The following is a 6321-nucleotide window of genomic DNA, read 5'->3' as shown; positions in this document are numbered from 1 at the left end:
CTGAGGGATACAGAATTGGGAGTTACTCTTTTTAAGGTGTAAGAATCCCAAAGTCTTTCTAAGTTCAAACCAGTAACTTCAACAGGATAAATAAAAACAATCAACTTACTCAAAAACCTAGGTTCACTATTTGGTTCCACTATTTGTTAGCTTGGAATAATAACTGATCCCTCTCAGCTTCCTTGCGAGATTTTGGTGAGGCTCAAATGGTTCCGCTACTTATGAGCCAAAAGTGTTTTACATAAATTTTGCTAAGGCACACATTTTAATTGTCTTCATTGGAAGACTTAGTCTTCACTGTTGTCAACTGATGGTTGTTGGTGCCAGTTCAATGCCAACAAGAACCCCAATTTGGGGTGCAGTGAAAAAAGAAACTTTATTCAGAGCCAAGAACTCAATTGCGGTACAGTATGGCTGACAGCAATGGAACAGCACTGATGTGCTGCAGCCCTGGGGCCAGGACCCTGTCTGGGTCTCCACTCTGCTTGGTTCCGTTCCCGCTCTGGGCTCCACAGACCTGGAAACACAGCCTACAACCTCCCTTATTCTTTGAAAAGGGAAACTGCACTCTCTGAGCTACAGGGGAGCTTACTTAATATAGACAGGAGTTTCTTCCTCTTTTCCCTGGTAGGTCCATCCTCATGCAAATGAGGACACCAATTCTCAAAGTTTGATTGGTCCAAAAAGCACTGTCCTGATAGGTCAGATTGGAGCCTCTCGTATTGGTCATTGAAGAGGCTGGTGGGAATATAGATTCACAGCTCCAACTAAACAGAAAACCTCAGTCCTGTTGCTTGAGGAACTCCTTCATAAGGGCTAGATCATGGCAGAAATACAATGCAGGTGGGCAGTTCAATGCAGGAGGCAGGCAGCTAGTGCAAGATTTTCCCTGAAGTCCAGTTTGTGTGAGAGATCCCTGTGTAGAAATGGCTGCCAGGCTCCGTTTTTTGTTTTGTTTTTAAAGATTTTATTTATTTAGTCCTGGCCGGTATGGCTCAGTGGATTGAGCACTGGCATGCGAATCAAAAGGCTGCCGATTTGATTCTTGGTCAGGGCCGGTGCCTGGGTTGCAGGCCAGATCTGCAGTTGGGAGCATTAAAGAGGCAACTGACCTCTCACATTGCTATTCCTCTCCCTCTCTTTCTCCTTCTCTTCCCCTCTCCCTAAAGCAAATATCTATAATCTTTTTTTTTAAAAAAGTTGCTAAACCAAGAAATTGAGGCAATACACAAACCCAAACACTGTGTATTACCACTGAATTTTTGCATTGCAAGCCCAGACAAAAGAAATTTGCCTGACCTATTTTATTTAAAAGACATCCTAAACTGGTTGTTTCTTTTTCTTCACACTCTAATCTCCCTGGTGGACTTCCTAGAATATGTGAGAGATAAACCAGGTGAATGGATAGGAAGACTCAGTTTCTTAAAATATTGATTTGTTTACAAATTATTAATGTAAAGCAATTCCAATAGAAATCTTATGGGTTTTCTATTAGCTAAATAAACTAATTCTAGATTCTATTTTTAGAGCCCCCAAAAGGCAAGTCACATTTAAAGAATAAAAAAGTAGGGGAACCCACTCTTCTGGATAATATTTAATAAATCGACAGTAACATAGTGTGATAATGGCACTGGTATATATCAATAAGTGGAAACTGTTTTAGGTGGGTGTAAGATTGGTTCAATGATCTCCACTTCCAGGTATTCATACTCTTGCGCTGTTTGGTAGCAGCTAGGAATGAACAGCCAGAGGGGAAATAAAGGCAAGGCCCTCGCCATAACAGTCGAACAAAGAACTTGACATAGGAGGCTAGAAGTGAAAGAAAGATATATTTCACCAATCAACTCAGCAGTCCTGTGCTCAGTTTGATAAGATTGCAGGGTGTCTTGAACATTACAAGCAAAATAGCACAGGAGGAGGAAAGAATTCGACCTTGAGACTGTCGTGAGAAAAGGGGATTCTGTAACCATCTTACTAAGATTGCAGCGCCACAGTGCAGTGATGTGGATTGCCCTGCCCTGGTGAATACCCAAGGCTCCACCCCTTACTATGTAATATATATATATCTCCCAGAGACGAACAATATATATATATATCCCAAATGAAAGAACAGATCAAAGCTCCAGAAAAAAATAAAACTAAGCCAAGGGTGTCAAACTCATTTTCACTGGGGGCTGCATCAGCCTCACAGTAGCCTTCAAAGGGCCGATGTAATTTTAGGACTGTATGAACGTAACTACTACTTAAGTAGGGGCAAGGAGCTCGGTGCGGACCATGTGGTTTTGGAGATACTATGTGGTATCTGCTGCCACCAGATAGCAACAAGGTGCTGGGCCAGATTCGGGCCTCTGGCTTTGTGTTTGCCACCTGTGAAATAAGTGATGAAAAGATAGCCGACCTATCAGATACATAGTTCAAAACACTATTAATCAGGATGCTCACAGAAATAGTTGAGTATGGTCGCAAAATAGAGGAAAGAGTGAAGGCTGTGAAAAGTGAATTAAAAGAAAATGCACAGGGAACCAACAGGGATGGGCAGGAAATCGGGACTTAAGTCAATGATTTGCACCAGAAGGAAGAAATAAACATCCAACCAGAACAGACTGAAGAAACCAGATTCAAAAATATGAGAGGCTTAGGAACCTCTGAGACAACTTTAAGCATTCCAATGTCCAAATCATAGGCCTTAAAGGCAAGAAGGGGCTGGATAAAAGTATTCCAAGTCATAAAAGGCAAGGACCTGCATCCAAGATTATCCAGCAAAGCTATCATTCAGAATGGAAGGGCAGATAAAGTGCTTCTCAGATAAGGTCAAGTTCAAGGAGTTATTCGTCACCAAGCCCTTATTATATGAAATGTTAAAAGGACTTATCTAAGAAAAAGAAGATAAAAAATTATGTACGGTAAAACTCATGTACGGACAACAAACTCATGACTATCAACAACTGAACCTAAAAAAATTAAGACTAAGCAAACAACTAGAATAGGAACAGAATCACAGAAATGGAGATCACATGGAGGGTTATAAGTGAGGAGGCGGAGAGGGGAGTATTCGGAAAAAGGTACAGGGAATAAGAAGCATAAATAGTAGGTACAAAATAAGGAGGTGAGTAAGAATAACAGAGGATATGTAGAAGCCAAGGAACTTACATGTATGACCCATGGACATGAACCAAGGAGGGGAATGCTGGTGGGAGGGGGGTGCAGGGCAGAGGTGTGCAGGTCAGAGGGGAATAAAGGGGGGGGGGAATGGGACAACTGTAATAGCAAAATAAAAAATATATATATATTTTAAAAAGTCATACAGACTTAAATTAATGGCTTAATGTCTTTGGTAAAAATCCCAAAGTTCCTAAAAACACCCACAAACACACACAGTCCTTCCTTTTCCCTTTTGCCCAGGCAGGGGTACTGTATCTCAGGGGGAAAAAAAAGAAGTCTGTTACTCAGCTAGCCTTGGGTTCTTCCCAATAATCTGTGCTTGGCTGGCAGGCCTCCTGTGTTTCCCAGCACCATCAGCTGTGTTTCAATCTCGTTGTTAATCCAAACCCATGTGGCACCTTCTCATGGCCCACCAATGAGAGTCCTTAAGCCATTTCCTTCCTGCAATGTCTTTCTTGAATTCTCCCAAACTGCTAAGAGAACTCTACATGGCTGCTACATTTTGCTTTCCTGCTTCCTAAGCCCTGTGGGTAAGGAAGCCTCCAAAGCCACATGGTCCGCACCAAAAACTGCGTGGTCCACCACATAGCTGCTCTACCTGGGTTTAAAGTCTGGTGAATCTTCCTCTGCATCCCCATTTCCGATGCCTCCCACAATCTGCTACGCCTTCCAGCATTCCTGTATTTTTCCAGCTCTTCTGGGCCGTCAGGCAGACGTGGCCCTGTGACATGCAGTGAACCATTTCCAAGCTCTCAGGCAGGTGTAACCAGGAGTTGCTTCCCGGTTATGTCATGGGTAGAAGTCACTCCCATCTCCCTAGCTCAAAGCAAGGCCACAGCTAGTTAACATATCTATGAAACTAGCCAGCTGTAATAGATATGTTGCATAACCATTTTTGCATATCAGGTATGAAGCTGGCCAACTGTTAACATGCAAAATAACTCTTAATGGCTTTGCTCCATGTGTCCCATCCCCCAGTGGGGATAAGGGTAGCTTATATTTTCATATTTCCTGGACACCCCAACTTCTGACCGTTATTTTAAATCCTTTGTTTGGTGTGGGGGGCCCTGGCTGCACCCTGTTGCAGTATCACATGGGAGGCCAGTTCTGCTCCCAGATCCCACTGGGCAACACTATAGGCCCAGATGCAGGCAGAGGATTGGGAGGCAGCTGAGGCAGCCAGGGCTAAGGGGTCAGCATCTTTTGTAGCAAGCAGTAAACAAGCTATCCCTCTCCTTTGGAACGTAAGCTCCTTAGCCACACTGTGGTTGCTGTCACCTACTTAATCGTCTCCACAATTGCTTGCTCAGGGTCAGGAACAGCTCAGGGTCAGGACAGTTAGGTGTTGCAGGTTGGCGTACTCTACAAGACGTGCAGGGGCCGCTGTGGGGCCAGAAACCTCCTCCCACTGTATAATCACTACTTGTTATTCCTTAGTGGGGATGCACGTGGTTCACTTAATGCACTTTTCTTGTGACTTTTTAAATAATAATTGTTGTTTTTTTCCTAGTTGGCAGATATTCCAGTCTCATTTCGGATTGAATCTGCCCTACATTCAAAGATTGACTTTAATACCGAATTAAAATCACTTTGCGTCAGAGTGTTATCGGAAAAGCAGAACAGTAGTGCAAGGAGGAGGGCGTGGACTTTGTGATCAGTTTTCTTCAGTCTTTCTTTTCTCTGTATTATTGGTCATAAATGAATGCAACAGAAAACATTTTAGGTTCTCAAGTGAAACACTACAGAAAATGTAAAGGTTACAGAAAACGTTATTTTGTACATTTACACACTCTCATGCCAGTTCCCTCAAAGCATACCTTGAAATTCTCCCCAGGCCCCACCCCACAAATTTCCATCTCTGAGCAGCTGCCCTTCAGTGGCCTGGACCCCTCCCTAAACAGCCTTTCATTTCTCCGCTGCGTAGTGTTAGCGCCCAGCGCCGGAGTGGGCGGGGGCGGGGGCGGGGGCGGGGTCGGGGGTCGGGGGTCGGGGTCGGGGTCGGGGCACCGGGTCCGCACCCTCCCGGAGCAGTGCCCTTCAGAGTCTGCGCGGCGGGCTCCGAATCAAACAGGCGTTGGACGCCCAACGGCTGCGCACGAAGTCAGGAGCAGTTTCTTCCCAGGCTGCCTGCCCTCTTTTAAGGCCGGCTTGGGTGAGCCGAGGTCGGCAGCGGTGAGTGTGCGGTCGGGGACGCGCTGTGAGCACGGGCGCCAAGGCTCCCGCCCCAGGAGCCCTGCTCTGGAGGGTTTCCAGCCCGAAGAGGTTCCGCCTGCTTTGCTCTCTATTTAAGGAACTGGAATCCACGCTGAAATTCAGTCTTCCACCTCCCGGATAATCCTTCCAACCAGCCCAGTAACACCCAGCTTCCTAAATGACCCCCCTTTGTAAAGTAAAGCCCAGTCTCTTCACTTGACCGCTAAGCGACTTCACACCCTACTTCCCTTTTAACAGCTCAAAAGTAAAATAGACAAAATACCTATCCCTCCAGGCCTATTTTCTGCTCCTCTCCTCCTCAGTTCCCATCTCCACTGAATTTACCACTTTCCCAAACAAGCTGTCTTCTCCTGCTTTCTTGCTTTTGTACACCACTTGACCCCAACTTCTGCCTAGATAGTCCCTTCTCAGTCGCGTGCCTTCCATAAGTTTCTTTCACTGCTAGTCTCTTTCAGCCCTTTGTTAATTCACCTTTTCTTGACATTGGCCACAATGTATGTGTTTAACGGTCTGTCCCTCCATTTGTGCATTTTGCTTTGGAGAGGCTTCTCAGTTTTTGTATGTGGTCACAGTGGCCAAGCATGCAGAAGGCCCTCGGTGATCATGAGTGAAGGGGGATAGAGTTATAGAACCTGTTCAAGAGCAAGGGGTGTGATTGAAGTGGCTGTCTACTTAGCACACAATTGCACAACTTGCTTACTTCACCATTCCCACATGTGGAGGAGGCCAACACCTTATTGTTCTTGAAAATGACTATGGATGACTTGTGGACATCCAATAAACCTCCAAAATTGAACTTAAGGAGAAGGGGTGGTGAGAATTTAACATTATTTAATGTGGCAGTACATTGTCTGTGGAGGAGCTGAGAGGAAAGGAGGGAGAAGATGCACAAGTGTTTGTCCTGTATTCACTCTGTGCTCTTAGGGCCAGCAGTGTGTAGGGACC

This window comes from Artibeus jamaicensis, unplaced genomic scaffold (genome assembly GCF_021234435.1).
Source record: "Artibeus jamaicensis isolate MK-2021 breed Jamaican fruit bat unplaced genomic scaffold, CSHL_Jam_final contig_1803, whole genome shotgun sequence".
Lineage (NCBI taxonomy): Eukaryota > Metazoa > Chordata > Mammalia > Chiroptera > Phyllostomidae > Artibeus > Artibeus jamaicensis.
The sequence above is the reverse complement of the archived record's forward strand: the minus strand, read 5'-3'. Positions refer to the sequence as shown.